Below are 23,492 nucleotides of genomic sequence, written 5' to 3'. Positions count from 1 at the left end.
TGTTTCCATGCAGAATAGCTGAGAAAGTGAAGACTGTGGGGGTGCTGCTGTACACCAAGCATTTTTCTAACACCATGTTTAGCATTACCAATTCAGCTGGTGAGTCCTCTATAAAAGAGGCTGCCCACATTTATGTTGGAACAGCTCCAGGCATTTAGGAAGAAAAACAGCAGGATTCCATAATGTGGCAATGGCAGAAACCAAAAAATGTAATGCTATGGGGGAAAAAAAAGGAAGCATTACAGAACAGAGGTAGGGGTTCCCATGTTGCCTGGTACTGTCTCCGTGTTTTGAATACATTTGGTTTCCAGAAGAACCCAAACATCTGAGCTGGCAGCGTGACTGGGAGTCTCAGCTCATCGCACATACAAGTTATGTAACAAACTGCCATCCTGTGTATCTGCCAGAAAATGAGAACCAGGCATAGCAATTTAACTCCATTTAGTCACAAAACCCTGAACCTCCTACCCAAAAACCCTGAACCTCAGAAGAAAGAGGAGGATAAGAAAGGAGAAATGGAAACAGGAAACAGGGAGAAGATGGGATGAGTGTTAATACATTACTGTGGTTGCTGTTGTTATGTGCCATCAAGTCGCTTGCAACTCATAGTGACCCTATGTATAATACATTACAAGGGTTATAATAAATGTTATGAAACAAAATATATATACATGAATTATTGAATAGAAAACAAATAGTCTTGTACTCTTTTACCCAAAGCATTACCAATTCAGCACAACAAATTGTTAAAAAAAAGAGTCAAAAGACCACCTCCTCCAAAAAAGTATACTTTAGGTTTTTTAGGTGGTCCACATGTATGTTAATACAGTTGTTATGTATCAGAGAGCTGGACAATGGGTTAACGAGGACAGAAGAACTGATGCATTTGAGTTGTAGTGCTAGAGAAGAGTACTGAACATTACCATACACTATGAAGTGAACAGAGATGTCCTAGAAAGGGTACATTCAGAATGCTCCTTGGAGGCAAGGCTGACAAAGCTTTGTCTTTCATACTTTGGACATGTGACTAAGCAACGCTATTCCTTGGAAAGAAGCAGTACAAGCCATTAGGATAGGCCAAATCCTGTGGAAAGGACATCATTCTTGGTAAAGCTCAGTGAAAAAGTAAAAAACTCTCAATAAGATAGATTGGCAAAAGGGCTTTAAAATGGGCTAAAACATAGCCAACGATTAAGAAGATGGCTCAAAACCAGGGAGTGTTAGACCCAATTTTGTTAGACCTAGGATTTGGCATAAGCCAGAACCGATTCCATTACACTTAAAAAAAAAGTCACTAGAGAAAATAAAGCCAGACCATGATGACATACCACTTCACACTCACCAGGACAGTTAGAACGAAAAAAGGACAATGGTAGATATCAAGGGATGTAGAGAAATTTGAACCCTCAAAAACTAATACTGGAAAAGTAAAATAGGGATTCCTCTTCCAAAAGCAATTTCTCAAAAAGCTAAATATAAAACTTCAAACATGTTTATCCCATTCATGTATAAAACTTACAGCAGTATTAGTCATGATAGCCCAAGAGTATAAAGAACTCCAATGTTCATCAATAGATGAGAAAACAATCAAGTATACCCACACGAGGCAATAGAACTCAACCACAATAAAATATGATGTATTAATAAATGCTACAACAGCAATGAGGCTAGTACAAGATAGGGCAAGTTTCAGAGTCATTGTTCATAGAATTGGTATGAGTCATAGCCAACTCGTTACTCCATAACAAGGACAAGGATGTGGGAGTTCTGATGGCCTAGTAGTAAGCAGTTTCCCTGGTAACCCAAAGGCACACAATTCAAATTCACCAGCTGCTCTGCAGTAGCAAGATGGACAGTTTCCTGCTGTGTGATTTACTGCCTGTGAAGACTTGCTGGAGGGTGCACTATGAGTTAGTTCTGACTCAATGGCAAATAACAAACATCATGCTAAGTGAAAGCAAATCACAAAAGGCCATTTATTGTATGATTCCTGTATTCCATTGACTATGCAAAGGCATTTCACTGTGTGGATCACTACAAATTGTGGCTAATTTCTGGAAGAATGGGAATCCCAGAACACTTGATTGCATTTATGCGAAATCTACCATTAGAACAGGGGGCAGTCACCAGAACAGAGCAAGGAAACATTGCATGGTTCAAAATCAGGAAAGGTGTACACCAGGGATGCATCCTATCTCCATATCTTTTCAATCTGTATGTGTAACAGACCATCTGGGAGGAGGGACTCTTAGAGGAAGAATGTGGCAGCAGTATTGGAGGTAGACTTATCAACAATCTGTGTTATGCAGATGACACAACCTTGCTTGCTGAAACTGAGGAAGAACTGAGGCATTTGCTGCAAAACATCAATATGGATTGAAGTTCAATATCAAGAAAACAAAGATTCTCACCACTGGGAAAACTGGCAGTATCATGATAGTCAGTGAAGAGATTGAGATTGCTGAGAGCTTCAGTTTGTTTGGCTACATAATCAACACTCTTGGTACCAGCAGCCAGGAAATAAAAATATGAAGTCCACTGGGCAAATCTGCTGTAAGGGACCTCACCAGAGTAGCAAAGAGCAACAATGTCAGTCTGGAGACTAAGGTGCACCTGATCCAAGCCATGGTCTTCGCAATTACTTGTTATGAGTCAGAAAGCTGGACAATGAGTAAGGAAGACAGAAGGAGAATTGATATCTTTGAGCTGTGGTCCTGGAGAAGAGTATTGAATATACCATGGACTGCTAGGGGAACAAATATTCTGAAGAGGTTGAAACCAGGGTCCTTGGAGACAAGGATTCTGAAGCTCTGACTTATTTTGGACAACATTTAGAAATAAACTGTTCAGAACAGGTAAATCCAGAGACTAAAAGTAAAGTAGTGTTTGCCAGGAACTGCAGGCAGGCAACAACAGAAATAGGTTTATTTGAAGGGGTGATAAAATGTCCACAAAATAGTGTTAATCATTGTATGAGTTTGTGAGTATATTAAAAACTCCTCTCAAAGGGTGAATTTATGGCATACTAGTAACCTATCAAGATTAAAAATAAAGTTGGTAGTTTGATAAACTTATTTTATTCTGTCCCTTTCTTCTCCTTGTTTTGTTTTAAATGGGAACAAAACCCTTTAAAATGCTGTCAAGAAAGATGACCCATTATTAACAGTACACAAAATTGAGACACATTTGTAAAGATAGGCAATTGTCTCTCATGCAATTCACTACCTCTAACAACCCGCTGCACATTCAAGTATGAGTTGATCATGACTCCACTGTATGTAACAACAAGTACTTGTTTGTGGAAGACTTGGATGCATAATTGCTGCTTTTCATATTTCACCTTATGAGTCAAGTTGACTTTTCTTTCCAGTTAGATATTTTATGTGGCATGTAACAACTAAAGTAAAGAGACTGATACTAAGTGCTTTCCAATGATTACATTATTCTGTTGTTTATGGTGGTGCTGTTAGGTGCTATTGAGTCATATACCCTATAAACAATAGATCTCAACCCTACTTTATGCAAACTCAAGCACAATAATTTAGTCCTGTCAATCCACCTGGTTGAGAATGTTCTCTTTCTCCTTCCCTTCCCAAGTAGAACATCACTTTCCAAGAAATACACTCTCTTAAGCAATATGCCCAAAGTAGGTGATAAGAAGCTTTATCATCTGGCTACACCTCCTCCAAGACATACCTGTTTGTTCTTTTGGATTTTCCTGGGATCTTCAATACTCTTCTCCAGCACTATAGTTCAAAGGTATCAATTCATCTTCTGTCATCCTTACTGATTTTCCAGCTCTCAGAAAAGATTGTGTAGCCTGAATCAAGTGCACCTCAGTCCTCAAACTGATATCATTGTTCCTAGATAATTTGGAGAGGTTCCTGACTGTGGAAATTCCTGGTGGAATATGTCTCCTGATTGTTAGAATAAGGTTTATTGATAGTTGATCCAAGAAATAGGAAGTTATTGACAGTTTCATTCTTTTCCCCATCTATCATAATGTTGCCTATTATTCCAGTAGTAAAAAATTTTGTTTTACTGAGAAGATACAACCCGTATTGAATGTTACAGTCTTTAATTTTCTGTACCAAGTGCTTAAAGTCCCTCTCACTTTGAGAAAGCAAGGTTGTGTCATCTGCATAACGAAGGTTATTGTTGTTATTATTATTATCCTGACCACATTCTTCTTCATGGAGTCCTGCTTTTCAAATAATCTTCTGAGCATACAGATTGAATACACTGTAAATTTACTCAAAATTTTTAATTTAAATATAAATTTATAATATACATCTAGTTTTTAAATTTATTTATTAAAATATTATTTTTTTATTTATGAACTTTATTAAAATATAACTTTATACATTTAAAATGTATAATTCATAAATTAAATTATATTGGAGAGTGTAACTCTTTATTTACTTATTACAGCTCATGACTGTTGATAGGTGCTATTAATTTCAGTTCATGGTGAATTTATGTGTAACAAGAAGAAATAATGCCTAGTCTGATACCATCATCACGACTATTAATATGTTTAAATCCATAGTTAAACTGTGGGGTCAACTCATCATATGGAGTGTTTCTGTGATTTTCTCTGACCCCTCTATAATAGTGAACATGATGTCCTTTTTGAGCCATTGGTCTTTTCTCATGACAAGACCAAATCAAGCAAACCTAACCCCCACCCTTCTATTTTCTAAAGAGCACACTGATTTTATATCTTCTCAGATTAATTCAGGGAACTTTGGTTAAGGAGTTATACTATCATTGGTGTTGCATTCATACTTAAGATAATTTCAAGTCCTATTTTGAAGTACATTATTGTGAGAGATAGGATATTATCTGTACACATACCAGGAAACCCTGTGTATATGACCATTATTCAAACATATGCATGAATAGCTAAAGTCAAAGAGGAGGAAAGTGAAAATTTTTATCAAATTTTGCAGTCTAAAATAGACATGAAGTCAAGATGTGTTCATGATAACTGGTGATTGGAATACAAAAGTTGCAAACAATGAAGAAGGAAGGGTAATTGGAAAGTATGAACTTGGTAACCGAAAAGAGGCTGGAATTAGAATTGAGTGAGTTTTCTACGTTCAGTGATTTAATAATCACAAATACCTGTTTTAAAAAACACAAATGGTGACTTTACACAAAAACTTCACCAGATGAACTGCATAGCAATGAGACTGACTACATCTGTGGAAGAAATCATTGGAGAAGCTGAATATCAGCAGGCAAAACTAGGTGAGGTGCTGACTGTCACTCATGTGCAAGTTCAAATTAAAGCTGAAGAAAATAAAAACAAGTCCACATGAACCAAAATAACGATCTTGAATACATCCCACCTGAATTTAAAAATCATCTTAAGAATAGATTTGTAGCACTTAACACCAGTGATTGAAGACCAGATGCTCGGTAAGATGAAATCAAGAATATCATCTATGAAAGGACCAAAAGGTCATTGTAAGGACAGAGAAAGAAAAAACAAACATAAACAAACAAAAAAAAAAACAAAATTAGAGGTCAGAAGAGACCCTGAAAATGAGACTAGAGGTTCAAGAAGCCAAAGTAAAGGGAAGAGGTGCTGAAATAAAAGAGTTGAACAAAGACACAGCTCTTTTTGCGAGATGCAGCTCTTCTCATAAGAGGCTGCTCATCAGGGATCTAACCATTGTTATGTTGCAAGATGCCAAGGCTAGTGTGGCATGGCTGGTTTGGGAGTGTCTTCTAGTCACACTTCCCGAGCATCTGCTAAACCCTGCAACCAAGGTCAGGCTCACTCACACCCTAACCGGTGGCAGAACCACTGCCTGCCAGATTGAGGGACTACAGTTTCACCATCCATCTGCTTCCCTCACTGTCCAGTGCCAGGAGTACCAATATCACAGGTACTTTTTGGGAAACAACGCTATCTAGCTATACCATTTGGGACCCTAAAGCACAAGTGGAAGGGCCCAGGCAGCTTGGATGGGCAGAGGCACCATTTCTGGAAGAAAACAGGCTTCCTGTTTGCCATTCAGGTACTTTAAGGGAACACCACTGTCTAGCTACACCACACGGGGTCCCTTAACTCAAGTGGAAGGGGTTGGGACAGCTTGAGTTGGGCAAAGACACAATTTCTGGAAGAGAACAACAAGTTTTTTGGTTTACCATGCAGGTACTTTGGGGGAAACAGTGCTATTGCTTCCTTGGTCCTGAGGCCCTGGGCTGTGAAGGAAGCACAAATATACAGGTCCTTCACAAAAAAATTGCCATATTCTGGATCCCTATATAGTTACAATAACTTATAATCTACCAAGAAAAGACACACATAATATGAAAAAAGCAACAGTCTGCCTCAATCAACATAACCCTTCTCCTAAAAAAAGGAGACCCAATGAATACCCCAGATAAAGAGAATCAGAAGAAATATGCTGATATGAAGTTTTTTTTGAAAAGTGACAGAAGTTGCAGATGTTGATGTTGTTATGTGCCATTGAGTCGCTTGCGACTCACAGCGACCTTATGTACAAGAGTTCTAAACGCCGTTCTATCCTGAGCCAACCCAGCCATCCCAAACACACTTATTCCCATCACTCCAGTCACAGAATTAATCCATCTCATCGAAGGTCTTCCCCTCCTTGGCCACCCCTCCACTCTGCCAAACATAACTGTCCCTCTCCAAGGACCTGTCCCTCCTTGCAACATGCCAAAAGTATGACAGATGAAGCTTCAGAATCCTTGACTCCAAGGAGCATTCGGGCTTCACCTTTGTCCAGGACAAACCTGTTTGTTCTCCTAGCAGTCCATGGTAGATTCAATACTCTTCTCCAGAACCACAGCTCAAAGGCATCAATTCTCTTTCTATCATTCCTATTCACTGTCCAACTCGCTGATGCACAGCACAAAACTGCAAAGACTATAGCCCAGATCGGGCGCACCTTAGTCTCCAACCTGATGACCTTGCTCTTCATTACTCTCGTGAGGTCCCTCACAGCTGACTTTCCCAATGCAATTAGTCTCTTGATTTCCTGGCTGTTTTTACCAAGAGTGTTGACTGTGGAGCCAAGTAAACGAAAACTGTTAACTATCTCAATCTCTTCACCATCCATACTGATGCTGCCAGTTGGCCAATTGGTGAGAATCTTTGTTTTCTTGATGTTGAGCTTCAATCCATATAGGAGGCTGCAGACCTTGACCTTCTGCAGCAAGCACGTCAGGTCTTCCTCAGTTTCAGCAAGCAGGGTTGTGTCATCTGCATAACACAGGTTATTGATGACTCTTCCATCAATCCTGATGCCACATTCCTCCTCATACGGCCCAGCGTCTTGGATGATCTGTTCTGCATACATATTGAAAAGGTACAGAGACAAAATACATCCTTGACGAACCCCCTTCTTGATTTTGAACGATGTAGTGTCTTCTTGCTCTCTTCTGATGAATGCCTCTTGGTCCAAGTATAGGTTTCACATTAGCATAATCAAATGTTCTAAGATGCCTATTCTTCTCAGAGTCAGCTACAGCTTTTTGTGATCCACACAGTCAAAAGCCTTTGCAAAGTCAATGAAGCACAGATAGACATTCTTCTGGTATTCTCTGCTTTCTGCCAAGATCCATCTAACATTAGCTATAATATCCCTAGTATCATGACCCTTTCTAACTCCTGCCTGCACACCTGGCAGTTATCTGCTGACATATTGTTCCAAACGGTTTTGTATATTTTTCAGCAGAATCTTGCTTGCATGTGATATTAATGATATTGTTTGATAATTTTCTCACTCTGTTGGGTCACCTTTCTTTGGAATGGGAAAAATATCGACATTTTCCAGTTACTTGGACAGCTGGCTGTCCTCCAGATTTCTTGGCACACCTTAGTGAGCACATCCAGGGCAGTGTCTGTTTGTTGAAATATGTCAATTGGTATGCCATCAACTGCTGGAGCCTTGTTTTTTGCAAATTCTTTCAGAGCAATTTGAACTTGCTCCTTCATCACCATTGGCTCTTGCTCATATATCATTTCATGATAGAAGAAAAAATTAAGAGAGCAAATACCCCAGAGAAAAGAGTCCAGAAGAAATATATTGATGAGAAGCAATCAGAAAAAAATGCAAAGTACAGAAGAAAGAATTGATAGTATAGATAAAGAGATGCCAGAACTTAAAAAAAAAAACCATCACAAGACAGAGTGCATACAGCCAACACAATACTTGAAATATCAGAAAAACATGAAAATGAAATCCACAGTATTAAGACTGAAATGGCAGAACACACTTGTAAGACAAAAAACTAGAACTGAAGGGATAGAATGGAGAATCAGTGAGCTAGAAAACAAGAGCTTCACAGGAAACATACTAGAAGAAAAATCAGAGATGAGACATAAATAAAATGAATATGTGGGATGACATCAAAAGGAGCAACATATGAATAACTAGAATTCCAGAACATCTAAGTTAAGAGGAAGCATGAGAATAATGTGGAATAAGTACTAGAAGAAAACTTCCCAGTTATTCTTAAGAAATCCACATTCATGAAACACAGAGAACACTAAATATACTAGACTCAAAAAGAAAAACATCAAGACGTATCATAGTCAAATTCTCCAAATTAAAAGATAGATAGAATTCTAAAGAAGCATGAGAAAAGCAGTCACCTGTTGCTTTTGGTATGTGCCACCAAGTGGCCTGCAACTCATAGCTACCCTATGTACAATAGCTCTAAACCTTGCTCTATCTTGTCCCAATTTTATTCTCTCTAACACACCTAACCACATTACCCTAGTCACTGAATCAATCGAGAGTCCTCCTCTCCTGCGCTGTCCCTCCACTTTCCCAAATATGACGTCCCACTCCAAGGACTGATCCTGCCTTGGAATATGTCCAAAGTAGGTCAGACAAAGCTTCAAAATCATTGACTCCAAAGAGAAGAGTGGCTTAACCCTCTCTAAGACAAGCCTATTTGTTCTCTTAGTAGTCAATGGTATATTCAACACTCTTCTCCAACACCACAACTCAAAGGCATCAATTCTTCTTCTATCATCTCTAGTCATTATCCAGCTCTCTGATGCATAGCAAGTAACTGCAAAGAACATCAGCTGTATCAGTCCCACCTTAGTCTCCAGACTGACATTACCGCTCTTTAGTACTTTGGAGAGGGTTTCGACAGCAGACTTTCCCAAAGCAATACGTCTTTTATTTTCTGGCTGCTGGTGTCAGAGTGTTGATTGTGCAGTCAAGGAAACTAAAGGTGTGAACAATTTCAATCTCTTCACCATCTATCATGGCGCTGCCAATTGCCCTAGTGATGAAAATTTTTGTTTTCTTGATATTGAGTTTCAATCCATATTGAAGGCTGCAGTACTTGACCTTCTGCAGAAAGTGCTCCACCTCCCTCTCAGTTTGAGTAAGAAAGGTTGTGTCATTTGCATAACGCAAACTGTTGATGAGTCTTCCTCCAATCTTGATGCCGCATTCCTCAACACACAGTACAGACTCCCAGATAATCTGTTCTGCATATAGATTGAAAAGATATGGAGACAGGACACATACCTGGAGTACATCCTTCTGAATTTTGAACCACGCAGTGTTCCTTGCTCAGTTTTGACAACTGTCTCCTTGTCCCAGTATAGGTTTCATATAAGCATGATCAAGTGTTCTGGGATTCCCATTCTTCTCAGAGTTGATCACAGTTTGTTGTAGTTCACACAGTCAAACACATTTGCATAATCAATGAAACACAGATAGACATTCCTCTGGTCCTCCCCGCTTTCAGCCAAGATCCATCTAATATTAGCTACAATATCCCTAGTACCATGACCCCTTCTAAACCCAGCCTGCAATTCTGGCAGTTCCCTGCTGATATACCATGCCAGTTGTTTTTGGATAATCTTTAGATGAATTCTGCTTGCATGTGATATTGATATTGTTCAATATTTTCCACACTGTTGGATCATCTTTCTTGTAACAGGAACAAATACAGATCTCTTCCAGTCAGTTGGCCAAGTGGTTGTGCTCCAGATTTCTTGGCACAACTTGGTGAGCACATCTAGGGAATCAGTTTGTTAAAATATATAAATTGGTACACAGTCAATAATTAGATTAACTTCTGACTTCTCAGCAGAAAACATGTGAGCTACAAGATAATAGGACAGCTTATACAGAATGTCAAAAGAAAACAATTGCCAGCCAATGATCTTATGTGCAGCAAAGTTCTCGATCAAATATAAAGAAGAAATTAGATCCTTCACAGAAAAGAAGGCCCTTAAGGAATTTTTGAAAACAAGACAAAAAAAATACAAGAAATGTTAAGTGAAGTTCTTTACATGGAGACACCAAAGCAAAGTGGATGGACTATAATAACCAGAACAAAGAGAAAAAGAAACACAAAAAGAAACATGGTAAAACCTGCCCTGACAAAAAGCATACTTAACACGAATGGACTAAATGTACCAAATAAGAGAAAAGGAGAAGTAGAATGAGTAAAAAATTAAATCAAAACAAAGCCCATCAATATGTCGTCAAAAGAGACAAATCTAAAAAAGAAAAAAAAAAGAGGGAAAAACCATCAAAATCAAAGGTTTTAAAAAAATATATACCAAGCAAGGGACAACTTCAAAAAAGCAAAAGTGATAATACTAATCTCTGATAAAATAGACTTTAGAATGAAAACCACCACGAAAGACAAGGAAGGACATTACATGCTGATTAAGGACACAATAGATTGAAAAGACATAACCCTGGTCAACATTTATGGACCAAATGACAGACCTGCAAAATACATAAAAGAAAGTATAACCAAATTAAATAAATAACACCATAATAGTGATAGGAGATTTCAACACACCACTATCACCCAAGGATACATCAACCCAAAAGAAACTCAACAAAGCTGTGGGAGATGTAAACTATACAATCAATCAACTCGACCTTATGGATGTATTTATGGTACTGCACCCAACTAAAACTCAATTCACTTTCCTCTCAAGTGCACATGGTACATTCTCCAGAACTGACGATGTATTAGGACACAAACTAAGCCTCAACAAATTAGAAAGCATTAAAATGATACAAAGTCAGACTACAATGCCATAAAACTAAAAATTAACTAAAGGAGAGTAAAGTTTGCAAAATCATCCATGTGGAAGCTAAATAACTCTTTGAAAGAACATGATTGGGTTATAGAAGAAATAAAGAATGAAAAAAAAAAGTTCCTTGAAACAAATAAAAATACAACATACCAAAACCTCTGGGACACAGCTAAGGCAGTCCTCAGGAGGCAGTTCATAGCAGTAAGTACACACATAAAAATGAAAAAAGAAGAAAAATCAATAATCTAATTCAACACCTTCATCAAATAGAAAAAGAGCAACAATCTAATCCAATAGCCTCTTGAAGAAGAGAAATTACAAAGACAAATGCTGAAATCAATGAGATGGAATACAGAAAAATAAGTGAAACCATAAAGAACACCAGAAGCTGGATTTTTGAGAGGGTTGATAAATGGACAAACCACTGGCAAACTTAATTAAGCGGGGAGGGGGGGGGAAGAGAAGACATAGATAATTAAGAAATGATAGAGGTGACATCACAACAGAACCAGATGATTTAAATTGATGATATCAGAATACTATGAAAAGGCATACTCTGATGAAACTTAGGAAACGGACAAATTCCTTGAACCTCATGCCCTACCTAGATTGACAAGGACAGAAAAAGAACACTTGAACAGATACATCACAAAAGAAGAAATTATTGAACAGGTCATAAAAAGACTTACCCATAAGAAAAGTCTTGGACCACATGGCTTTTCAGAGAGGATCTTTGACCAATTCTAATTATTTGAAGACATTGAAAAAGAAGGAACACTACCAAAGTCATTCTATGAAGCAAGCATAACCCTAATACCAAAAACAGGTGCAAAGAAAACTACAGAGCACTAACTCTCATGAATACTGTTGTTATTGTTTTTGTTATGTGTTGTTGAGTAGCCTGTAACGCATAGCAACCTTATGTACAACAGCCCTAAACCCTATTCTATCTGGTGCCAATCTTACTGTCTCTGACACACCCAGTCACTGAATCAATTCATCTCAGCAAGGATCTTCCTCTCCTACACTGTCACGCCTCCCTCCCAAGCATGACTTCATTCTCCAACGTCCCTCCCTGCAACATGTTCAAAGTATGTCAGACAAAGTTTCAGACGCAAAAATCCATAACAAAAGCCTGTTGTTCTTGTTATGTGCCATCGAGTTGCTTGCAACTCCTAGCGACCCTATGTACAACAGCCCTAAACTCTGCTCTGTCCTGTGCCAATCTCACTGTCTCCAACACACCCATCCCAATTACCCCAGTCACTGAATCAATCCACCTCTTAGAGGTTCTTCCCCTCCCGTGCCATCCCTCCACCCTCCCAAGCATGATGCCCTTCTCCAAGGACGGGTCTCTCCTTACAACATGACCAAAGTATGTCAGACAAAGCCTCAGAATCCTTGTCTCCAAGGAGCAGCCTGGTTTAATCTTCTCCAGGATGAATCTGTTTTCTTAGCAATCCATGGAGCCCTCAATACTCTTCTCAGCACCACAGCTCAAAGGCATCAATTCTCCTTCCATCCTCCTAGCAATTCACAATCTAAAGAGGATAAAATTGAGGATGGGACCTTTTAAAGATAAAATCTCTGTGCATATCAAAAACTTCTTCTAACAGGGTAAAAAGAAAACCTATAGATTGGGAACAAACATTTGAAAATACCATCTCAGAGTCTTATAACAAAAGTTTACAGAATACTCCTGGCCCTCCACAAGAAAAAGATTGATAACCCAACTACCAAATGGGCAAAGGCTTGGAAAGAATTTTCAAAGAGAACAATATTTAAATGACAAACACACATGAAGAAATGCTCCAAATCACTGGCAAAAAGAGATGCAATGAGAAAAACAAGATAAAGGTAAATAATCCAACTGAAAAATGGGCACAGGATATGAACAGACACTTCACCAAAGAAGACATTCAGATGGCTAACAAGCTCATGAAGAAATGTTCAAAATCCCTAGCTCTAAGAGAGATGCAAATCAAATCAACTATGAGATATTATCTCACCCCAGTAAGACTAGCAAAATTTAACAGAACAGCAAGCAACAAATGCTGGCGAGGTTGTGGAGAAACTGGAACCCTTATTCACTGTTGGTGTAAGTACAAAATGGTACAACCACTGTGGAAGGTGTTACAGCGCTTTCTCAAAATGTTGAATAGGGATACCATTTGACGTAGCAATTCCACTACTGGGAATATACCCCAAAGAGACCATAACTAACACCCAAGCAGATATATACACACCCATGTTTATCACAGCTTTGTTCACAACAGCAAGGAGTTGGAAACAACCTAAGTGCCAATCAACAAATGAATGGATAGAGAAGCTGTGGTATATTCACAAAATGGAATACTAGGTTGCATTGAAAACCAAGAAACTCGTGCAGTATTATTCAAAATGGGTGACTCTGGAGGACAAAATGCTGAGTGAAGTATGTTAGTCACAAAAGGACAAATACTGTGTGGTGCCACTGTTGTAAAACAGGACCAACAGAGACTGATAAAGATGGGCCAAATAACATATACCGCATTGAAACAGATGAGGAAAAAAACTGTTTAAAAGAGATATGTGATTAGGTATTTTTGTCATGACGGGAGTCCAGAGCGAAGGCTGCAATAGTGGAGTGGACCTAGGAGAGGGGAGGGGAGGGACTGACTGTAAAATAATGAGAATTTTTCTTTTACTTTTCAAAGAGGGGAGTGTACTGGGGGAGAGGGGTGGGTGGGGAGAAAATTGCAACAATGAATGAATGGAAATCCAAACTCTCTGTAAATTTGCATTGTAATTAATAACTTTTTTTTAAGCCCACAATGAGGTGCCATCTCACTCCAGTAAGTGGCAAAGTTTAATAGGGCAGCAAGTAATAGATGTTGGAGAGGATGTAGCGAGAAAGGAACTTTTATACATTGTTGGCAGGATCGTAAAAAGGTGCAACCATTCTGGACGAAGGATTGGCACTTCCTCAAAAAGCTGAACATAGAAATTCCATAGGACCCAGCTATTTCACTACCTGGAATATAACCTGAGAATATGAGAACTGAGGCACAAACTGAGATTTGTACACCAATTTTCATAGCAGCATTATTCATCATCGCAAGAACATGAAAACAGCCCAAATGTCCAACCACAAATGAATGGGTACATTTACTTAATGGAATACTATGCAGCACATAGGAACAATAACTTTGTAAAGTATTACCTAACTTCGGAGGGACTGGAGAGCATTATGCTGAGTGAACTAACTCAGCCCCACAAGGATAAATATTGTATAAGACAGTTGTTGTAGAATGAGTATAAGGATCCAGGAGGGGTGGGAGAGACTAGAAGCAAAGGGATGTAGATGTACAAGGTGAAGAGGAGATTAATCATTGGGTTGTACAATTTGATGGAGGGGGTATGAGGGGAATTGAAAGAATTGATTCAAATTTGTATTAGAATTTTGTAAATGAGCTAATGAAAATGGGGGGAAAATGAACCAAAAAAAAAAAAAAAGCCTAGTAATTCAAAAGCACATAAAAAAAAACAAACACATGCATTATGACAAGTGGGATTGATAAGAGGTTTGCAAGGATGGTTCAACATAAGAAAAACAATCAGTGTAATTCACCATATTAACAAAGCAAATAACAAGAACCATATGATCTTAGCAAATGATGCAGAAAAGGTATTTGATAAAATCCAGTACTCCTGCCTGATAAAGACACTGAGCAAAATTGGAATAAAAAGGAATTTCCTCACATAGTGAAAAGTATATTTGCAAAACCAAGATTCAGTGTCATTCTCAATGTTCAAAAGAATTTTCCTTGAGAACATCGACCAGAGAAGAAAACCCATTTCACCACTTCTATTCAATAGTGTATTAGAAGTCCTTGCTAGGGCAATATGACAAGAGAAGGAAATAAAAGGCATCCAGGTTAGGAAAAAAAAGATTAAACTTGCGATAGATAGATAGATAGATAACACCGAAAACTCCAATGACTCAACAACAACTACAAAAAACTTAGAGCTAGTGGAACAATTTAGCAGAGTGGCAAGATATAAGATTAAAATAAAAAAAAAAATCAGTGGGATTATTCTACAGTAACAAGGGGGAACTCAGAAAAGGAAACCAAGAAAGCAATATCATTTACAATAGCCTACCACAAACTGAGATACTTGGAGTGAACTTAGCTAAAGACAAAAAAGGCCCATACAAAGAGAATTAAGTGCAGAACATTTCTACAAGACCTAAATAAATGGAAAAATGTGTCCTATTCATAGATAGGAAGACTCAATATTGTGAAAATGGCAATCCTATTACAAGCAATCTACATGTTCAGTGTAATCCCAATACAGGTAACAAATTCATTTTTCAAGGCAACTGAAAGGGAAATTTTCAAGATTTTTTGAAAGAGACCCTGAAAAAGCATAGTACTTTTGAATACAAAAATGAAGTAGGAAGCATAGCATTCTCTGCCTTCAAAATCCACTACACAATGGTGGTAACCAAACCAGCAAGGTATTGGTACAATGACAGGCATATAGACCAATGAAACAGAACTGAGAACCCAGAAATAGACCCAGCTATCTATAGTCAACATAAATTTGGCAAAGAAAAACAAACAAACAAACAAACAAAAACCCTATCAAATGGGGAAATGACAACCTCTTCAACAACTGGTGCAAGCAAAACTGGACTGCTACCTACAGAAAGTTGAAACAGGAATGACATCTCACACCATACTAAAAAATCAACTCAAGTTAGATCAGAGACCTGTGGGAGTAAAGTCTAAGGCAATGAAGCTCATCAGATACAAATTGGAATCAAGCTTAGATGGCATAGTCTATGGTATAAAGAGACTGCTAAATGCAGCCCAAACTGCACAATCTGGAGAGGATAAAACTGATGAATGAGACTTTCTAAACATTAAATTGAGGTGCATATCAAAAACATTTTCTAACAGAGTGAAAAGAAAACCTACTGACTGGGAGAAAACATTTGGCAATATAATTTCAGACAACGGGCTCATATCAAAAGTTCACAGAATCCTACAGGGCCTCTATAAGAAAATGACTGAAAACACCATCACAAAATGGGCAAAAGATATGAAAAGAATATTCACAGAGTAAGATATTCAGATGGCAAACAGACTTATGAAGAAATGCTGCAAATCACTGGCAATAAGTGAGATGCAAATCAAAACCACAATGAGATATCATCTCACTCCAGTGTAAGTGGCAAAATTTAACAGGAAGGCAAGTAATAAATGTTGGAGAGGATGTGATGAGATAATAACTCTTACACATTATCTGTGGGATAGTAAAATGGAACAACCATTCTGGAAGGCAATGTTGCACTTTCTCAAAAAGCTGAACAAAGAAATTCCATATGACCCAGCTATTCAAATGCTTGAAATATACCCCAAGAGAATGAGAACCGAAGCACAAACAGATTTGTACACCAATGTTTCTAGCAGTGTTTTTCACCATCTCAAGAACATGGAAACAGCCAAAATGCACAACCACAACTGAATGGATTGAGAAATTATTGTACATTCACATGATGGATTAGTATTCAGAATACAGGGGAAATAATTTTGTAAATCATTACCTAACTTGGGAGGGAGTGGAGAGCATTATGCTAAGTGAACTAAATCAGTCCCGAAAGGACAAATATTGTATAAGACCATTATTGCAGAATGAGTATGAATCTTCAAGAATCCTTCATCAAATGTGCTCAAACATTAATTGGGCAACTATGATTCATTACTGATAGCAGGGAATTTGAGCTAGACAGTCCATTGTAAATTAAATATTTCCAGCACCGCAACACAAATGAATCAGTTCTACCCAACTTTTGAGTGCACATGTGATTATTGAAAAGTCCATGGCTCTGTTGTAGAATGGGACTAACCTCGGGGTTGGGGAGAGACTGAGTAAGATGGGTTCAATAAACACTGCACTGAAACAGAGGAGGGAGAAAACTGTTTAAAAGAGATATGTGACTAGGTATTTCTGTCATTCCAGGAGTCTAGAGCGATGGCTACATGGTGAAGGGGACCTGGGGGAGGGTTTGTAAAACAATGAAAGAATCTTTCTTTTACTTTTCCATAATTTTTGACTCATGTACTTATAACTTGTTAGTCAAATTTGTGTCTTCTAGGTTGCAACACCCCCATGATACATCTTCAAGGATATGAACATGTACGGCTAAGCACAATTGATAAGAGTGCATCTAAATTCCAAAATCAATCTCCATAATAGTCTATGTGTTTCCTACTGCCAAAGGGGCCCTTTAGAGTAGTGAGAGAAGATCTTAACCCTGAAACCCACAGCATCCCTTTTCAGCAGGAAGTAGCTAAGAGAATACGCCATCCCCTTTTCCTTATGACTCAGGGTGAAGTCTCTCTCAGGGAGGAGTGATAGGGAATGGCAAAGGACACACTGACAAAGGAGATTAATCAGAACTGACTTTGACAAGCACTGTGGCAATTGGAAAATTAAAAGAGACATTTGGATGGCGGGGAAGAAGAACAAACTGGGGAGGAGGGTAGAGAGAATGGTGCAGCAATGAAGGAATGAAAACCCAAAATCCCTGTAAATGTTCATTAAAACTAATAAAATTTAATAACAATAAAAAGGGAAAAAAAAAGTCCATGGCTTGAGTACTGTACATTTCAATCCTCAAAGTGATATCTCTGGTTTTATAAAACTTTAAGTGGTCTTTACTCTGTGTACTCCTTCCACCTTTTTTTTATACTTCCTGGATCATTCAACATTCTATGCAAACTATCTCTAAGTACTGCTACCCGTGGCTTGAATTTGTTTTTCAACTCCTTCAGCTTAAGAAATGCTGAGCGAGTCCATCCCTTTTGATTTTCTGAATCCACCTCTCTGCACACTTCATTATAGTATCTTGCTTTGTCGTCCCAAGCTGCCTTTTGAAATTTTCTATTCTGCTCTTTGATTTCTTGATTTCTTGATTTAGCTTTGGCTTCTCGGTGCTCTAATGCAATACTCAAGAGTCTCATCTGACATCCATCTTGGTCTTTTCTTCTTCTTTAGCCTTTGTAATGATATTTTGCATTCTTCATGGACGATTTCCTTGATATCCTCCCAGAGAGGAAGGTGTGCCTGATCCAGGCTATAGTCTTTGCAATTACATGCTATGCATCAGAGTTGGACAGGGAATAGGGATGATAGGAAGAGAATTGATGCCTCTGAGCTGTGGTGCTGGAGAAGAGTGTTGAATATACCATGGACTGCTAGGAGAACAAACAGGTTTGTCCTGGAGAGGGTGAACCCAGAATGTTCCCTGAAGTCAAGGGTTCTAAAGCTTCATCTGACATATTTTGGGCATGTTGCAAGGAGGGACTGGTCCTTGGAGAGGGACATCATGTTTGGGAGAGTGGAGGGATGATGCAGGAGAGGAAAACCCTCGATGAGATGGATCGATTCTGTGAGTGGAGTGGTGGGAATGAATGTGTTTGAGACAGCGAGGTTGGCACAGGATAGAACGGCATTTAGGGTTCTTGTATATGGGGTCACTATGAGTCGCAAACGACGCGATGGCACATAACAAAAAACAACAACAAAATGGTCTTTCTGACTTCGCTGCCACCATGGCACCTGTGAAAAATCCTGTGGCGAAAGGGGGTAAAAAATGGAAGCAGGTTCTGAAGTTCATCCCTCACTGTACCCGTCCAGTAGAAGATGGAATCATGGGTGCTGCTAATTTTGAGCAGTTTCTTTAAGAAATAATTAAGATTTAAAAAAAAAAAATCAAGGTTAATGGAAAACCCGGTAATCTTGGAGGAGGGGTTGTAACCATCGAAAAAAGCCAGAGCAAGATAACTGCAACCTCTGAGGTGCCTTTTTCCAAACAGTATTTGAAATAACTCACCAAAAAATATTTGAAGAAGAATAATATACGTGATTGGTTGTGTGTAGTTGCTAACAGCAAAGAAAGTTATGAATTACGTTATTTCCAGATTAACCAGGATGAAAAAGAGGAGGAAGATGAGGATTAAAACTCATTTCTCTTGAATATTTTGTATAAACCCTTGAATAAAACATGGGAAACAAACAAGCAACAACAAAAAGAACCCACAAACAACTTTAAGTGAGTTCTTTGCAGATTTTGTTAATTCAGTATGTCTTTTGATTTCTTGGCTGCTACTTTCACAGGCATTGATCATTAATCCAAGTAGAATAGCATTGCTACTTAAATTTCGTGATTTTTTTTCATAATCTGGATAATCCATATAAAAATTGTCCTTTATCAGTAAATGCTTCAAGTCATCATTTTCTAATCCTAAGTGGTTACTGATGAGTCTTCCTCTAATCCTGATGGTATGTTGTTCATAAACTCATCTTCCCAAATTATTTGTTTAGCATACAAACTAAGTAAATGAAAAGATTAAAAACTTTGCTGTAAATATTTTTCCAGTATGGCGCTTTCTCAAAAACTTGGAGATAGAAATATTATTTGACCCAGCAATTCCAATAATAAGAATATACCGTAAAGAAACCAGAGCTGCCACCCAAACAGATATATACACACCCATGTTTATTGCTGTGTGTGATTCACAATAGAAGAGATGGAAGCAACCCAATTGTCCATTAAGAATGAATGGATAGAAAAATTATGGTATATTCCCACAATGGAATAATATGCAACACTGAAAAACAAGAAACTCATAAAATATTACCCAGCATGAGTGGCCTGGGAGGACAATATGCTCAGTGAAATATCTCAGTCACAAAAGGATAAATACTGCAGAACACCATTGTTACAAAACAGGACTGATTTGGGGTTTGGAAGAAACTAAGAAAAGAGGGCATAAATAATTCATTGGAACAGATGAAGGAAAGAACTGTTTTAGAGGAATATATGATTATGCATTATTTGTTTGACAACACTCCAGAATAAGACATACATAACAAAGTGGACTTGGTGGCAGGGGAGGAGAAGAAGCAAATAGTGGATGATTTTTTGTTTTTAAAGTTATCTTTTATGGGTAGGAAAGAAAATGCACAATAATGAATGACTGAAAATACAACTTTTCTGTACACTTTCATTAAAATCACAATAAAAAAGAAAATAAACATATTTTTCCAGTGTACAGCCATATAGCATCCTTGTCTTCTATGTAAACATTGACTTCTGATTCATATACAAATTCTACATAAGCAAGTTAAATAGTTGGGAATTTCCATTTTTCATTAAGTTATTCATAACTCAATATGATTATTATTAAAATATAACTGACATACAGTAAATGACATACAAAGTACACAATTTGATACGTTTTGGCATTTACGTATAATCAGAAGATAGTACCAAGAGAATGAACACAATCATCACACTCAAAAAATGTCCTTTTCAAAACTGCTAAACCATCTGCAGAAAATTGAAGGAAGATGCCCGCCTCATATCATAAAAAAAATCAACTCAAGGTTGATCAAGGCCTAGGAGTAAAACCAAAGACTATAAAATTCATCAAAAAGGGGGGAAATTGACACCAAGAGAGGGGGCTGCAATCAGGTGAGAGACTCATTGAGGTGCTGTAGAGAAGGAGGGACTGGTAATTTCTTAGGAGAGAAACTGTGCCAGGTGGGAAATCGGGCCATCATGATGCCACTCTGAAGACCATAGACAATGGAATTTAAGAGATGGGGTTGCAATCAGAAGAAAAACTCATTCCCACATCAAGGGAGGGAGCTGCCTTTAACTCTCCAACATAAAATTTATCCAGAATAAAAGATAAGAATAGGGCACTAACAGCAGCACAAGAAAAACAAAGAGTCACCTACGAAGGAGAACCAATTAGATTAAGTTTTGATTTCTCAGCAGAAACAATGTGAGCAAGAAGACAATCCCATGACATACACAGGAGGTTGAAAGAAAACAATTGTCAGCCACGGATATTGTACCCAGCAAATCTGTCCATCAAATGTGAAGGGGAAATTAGGTCATTTGTAGAAAAATGGGAACTTAAGGAATTTGTGAAAACAAGACAGAGAGATACCAAAGGAAAGTGGATAGACCATAGTAACCAGAAACAACAGAAAGAGAAATACAGCGAAATGGCAACAGTAAAACCTGGCCTATCAATAACCATAATGAGTATGAACAGCTTAAGCACACCAATCAAGAGAAAAAGAGTAGCAGAATGGATAAAAAACAAAGCCCATCAATATGCTGCCTACAACAGATATATCGAAGAAACAAGGGAAAAAAGAGACCGAATATCAAAGTTAGATGTTCAAATCCACCAGGCGCATTCCATTGGAGAAAGATGATTTGTATCCTCCCATAAGGACTGACAGTCTAGGAAGCCTGATAGAGGTTCCTGGAGTCAGACTCAGCTTGTTGTTAGAGAGTTTTAGATGTGCTAAACTTATTGCTATACATTTTTCTAAGTACCATAATCAACACTCTTAACACCAGCAGTCAGGAAATCAAAAGACAAATTTCACTGGGGTTGTGCAATGCTCTTCTCCAACATCACAGCTCAAAGATGTCAATTCTTTTTCTGCCATCCTTGTCGAGCTGTCAGATGAATAGCAAGTAATCACAAAGACCACGGCCTGAATTAGACACACCTTAGACTAAAACTGACATCATTACTCCTCAATAATTTGGAGAGGTCCCAATCTACAGATATTCTTAATGCACTGCGTCTCTATGTTTCCTAACTGCTTAGCGAGTTCGGTCCTTGGAGTCAAGTCCTTGGAGAGGGACATCATGCTTGGGAGTGTGCAGGGACGGCACAGGAGGGGAAGGCTCTCTATGAGGTGGATTGATTCGGTGACTGGGATAATCGGGATGGGGGTGTCAGAGACACTGCGATTGGCACAGGACAGAGCAGAGTTTAGGGCTGTTGTACACAGGGTTGCTATGAGTCGCAAGCGACTTGACAGCACATAACAACAACAACAACAAATAGCAACCAGAAAAAAGCAGGAGTAGTGATATTATACTCTGATAACAAATTTGAATGTAAAACCATCAAAAAAGACAAGGAAGGTCACTATAATACGTTTTAAAGTGTCAATAAAACATGAGGACATAACAACAATAAATGTCTATGCACTAAATCATAGACCTGCAAAATATATAAAATATTAACAAAACTAAAATAGGATAGACAACACTACTATAGTACTTGGAGACTTCAATACAACACTCTCAAGAAAAGATAGAACTACCAGGAAGAAAGTCAACAGAGATGTTGAAAAATTAAACCATAAAATAAACCAACTCACTCTCATATGCTAATACACCCCAAAAAAAGCACAGTATACCTTCTTCCCCAATGTGTATGGAACGTTTTCCAGAATAAATCACATCTTAGGTCACAGGCAAGAATCAATGAATTAAAAAACATACAGAGCATCTTCTCAGATGCCACAAAATTAGAAATTAATACCAAGAGGATAAAGGAGAAACAAACCATACATTTTGAAGCTGAAAAACACCTTCCTTGAACATGAGTGGGTACTAGAAGAAATAAAAAATGAAAATAAAAAGTTACTTGAAACAAATGACAATGAAAATACAACTTACCAAAACTTACGGGAAACAGCCAAAGCAATAATCTGAGGTCAACTTATAGCAATAAACAAACCCATAAAAAAGGGAGGAAAAAATAACCATTGACTCTCTAACTCAACATCTTCAACATATTGAAAAAGAACAGAAAGAAATCCTGACACGCTCTAAAAAACTGAAATTACAAAAATTAGGGCAGAAATAAATGCAATAGGAAACAAGAAAGCAATTGAAATCATCAACAAAACTAGCAGTTGGTACTTTGAAAAGGTCAATAAAATAGACATACCACTAGCAAAACAAAAAAGAAAAAGACACAAATAATCCTAATAAGAGATGAAACAAGTAACATCAAAAAGAACCAAGTAAAATAAAGACTAACAATGGAATATTATGAAAAACTGTACTCAAACAAATATGAAAACCTAGAGGAAATGGACAAATACTTAGAAATCCACAACCTACCAAAACGGACAGAAACCTAAATTGATCACCTGAACAGACCCATTACAAAGAAAGAAATTGAAAAGGTAATAAAACAACTTCCAGGCAAAAAAAAGCGCCGGATCAGGTGGTTTTACAAGTTAATTTTATCAGACATTAAGAGAAGAACTTTCACCATTTCTACATAAACTATTTCAGAAAATATAAAAAGATGAAATTCTCCCAGACTTGTTCTATGAAGCAAACATACACTTGATACCAAAGCCAGGTAAAGACACTGTTGTTGTTATGTGCCATTGAGTCGTTTTCGACTCATAGCGACCCTATGCGCAACAGCCCTAAACCCTGCTCTATCCTGGGCCAACCACACTGCCTCTGACACACCCATCCCGATTACCCCAGTCACCAAATCAATCCATCTCATAGAGGGTCTTCCCC

The 23,492-nt window shown here is 38.0% G+C and overlaps 1 protein-coding gene and 1 pseudogene across 1 annotated transcript in view; one reads left to right on the top strand and one right to left on the bottom strand.

The window, feature by feature from the left end:
• ANTXR1 (anthrax toxin receptor 1) overlaps positions 1-23,492 on the bottom strand; it is a gene marked incomplete at its 3' end in the record, with an annotated part of 308,898 nt that overhangs the window by 141,844 nt on the left and 143,562 nt on the right. The window lies entirely within an intron of this gene.
• Positions 18,676-19,083, top strand: LOC102860096 (annotated as a pseudogene).

Source organism: Elephantulus edwardii, unplaced genomic scaffold, assembly GCF_000299155.1.
Source record: "Elephantulus edwardii isolate Elephantulus edwardi_28Jun2011 unplaced genomic scaffold, EleEdw1.0 scaffold00425, whole genome shotgun sequence".
Lineage (NCBI taxonomy): Eukaryota > Metazoa > Chordata > Mammalia > Macroscelidea > Macroscelididae > Elephantulus > Elephantulus edwardii.
The sequence above is the reverse complement of the archived record's forward strand: the minus strand, read 5'-3'. Positions and strand labels throughout refer to the sequence as shown.